Source organism: Hydra vulgaris, chromosome 03, assembly GCF_038396675.1.
Source record: "Hydra vulgaris chromosome 03, alternate assembly HydraT2T_AEP".
NCBI classification, from domain to species: Eukaryota; Metazoa; Cnidaria; class Hydrozoa; order Anthoathecata; family Hydridae; genus Hydra; species Hydra vulgaris.
In genome coordinates this window covers 3,460,001-3,461,302 of record NC_088922.1, presented here as the reverse complement: position 1 = coordinate 3,461,302, position 1,302 = coordinate 3,460,001, and the positions used below count along the sequence as shown (strand labels likewise).

General features: G+C 30.0%; 1 long non-coding RNA gene across 1 annotated transcript in view; it reads left to right on the top strand.

Annotated features, from left to right (window-relative positions):
* The first annotated feature begins 1,184 nt into the window (after positions 1 to 1,184).
* The window catches only part of LOC136077869 (uncharacterized), a 2,762-nt gene continuing 2,644 nt past the window's right edge, over positions 1,185 to 1,302 (top strand). Inside the window, exon 1 of the long non-coding RNA XR_010637327.1 lies at positions 1,185 to 1,302. This exon is cut by the window's right edge and continues 1,680 nt beyond it. This is a non-coding gene — a long non-coding RNA (uncharacterized LOC136077869).

Below are 1,302 nucleotides of genomic sequence, written 5' to 3'. Positions count from 1 at the left end.
TTGACATCGCGCAACAAAGTTGTTAAACTGAAGGCCAATTCCTAATACTGTGTTTACATTTTCATCTTTTATCATAAGACGAAAGTTTGTGTTCACGCTTTTTTAATAAATCTTTAAAATTTGATTGGTTTATAAATTAGATAGCGCAACTTCAAGATGATAACGTTGTAAGGTTCAAGGCGTTACATTGTAAGGTAATAATATTGTCAAACTAACGATAAGTTTTTTTAATAATTAAAATGCCTTTAAAATGCTGTGTATCTCTTTGCAAGTCGAACTATCTCAACTACAACAAAAATATCAATTTATACAACTACAATATCAATTACAACTACAACAAAAATATCAATACTCAACTACAACAAAAATATCAATTTATAAATTCCCGAAGAATCTAGAGGAGAGAAAAAGATGTAGTGAAGCTATCCCAAGAACTGGTTTTATTGTTACAGACTATACAGCAGTATGTCAACTTCATTGGCCAAATGAAGCACCTTTTGAAAGCAAGTATGGTAAGCAACGACCTTTAAACCCACCATCTGTTTTTAAAAATATTCCGCCTAGTTGTTTAACCACACCAGCAAGTAAAGTAAGAAAAACTGTAACTTCAAGCGGTTTTCGAAGCATTTTACCAGATGAGTTAAATGATTTTCTAAAAGAGGATGAACTTATATTTGTTGATATTCAATCTTTGTTAAGTGATAATAACGATGTTATTGTTTTCCAGCTTAATAAAAAAAGTTTACACATACAATCAAAAATGTACAAACTTGGTGTTCCATTATTTATTCGAACACCTTAATGCTATGAGAAAAGTTAATGTTGGTGAATTTTTATATACTTCAGATATTATATGTAATGCATATGAGTATTTTGCTATGCGACGAAGTTTATATGATTGTTTGTGTATTGACTACAAGTGGCCAAGTATAAGGACTTTAACACGATTGACTTCAAAAATAAGCTCAATGGAGGACCTAAGTTTCATAAATAGTATTTTTATGAATTTAAATCCATTGAAAAGAACTTCCATAATACTAATTGATGAGATCTATGTCAAAGCTTCATTACTTAACCAAAGAGGTGCTTTGTTTGGTCAAGCAGTAAAATACCCTGAAAAGTTAGCTAAAACAATTTTATCATTTATGATTAAATGTCTTTTTGGAGGTCCAGAATTTATATGTAGAGCTCAACCTGTTGCAAATCTTTCCTCTGAATTTCAGTGTGCTCAATGTCAACAAATTGTCTATACAATAAATAATATTGAAAATAGAAGACACTGGTAATAATTACTGATGGTAA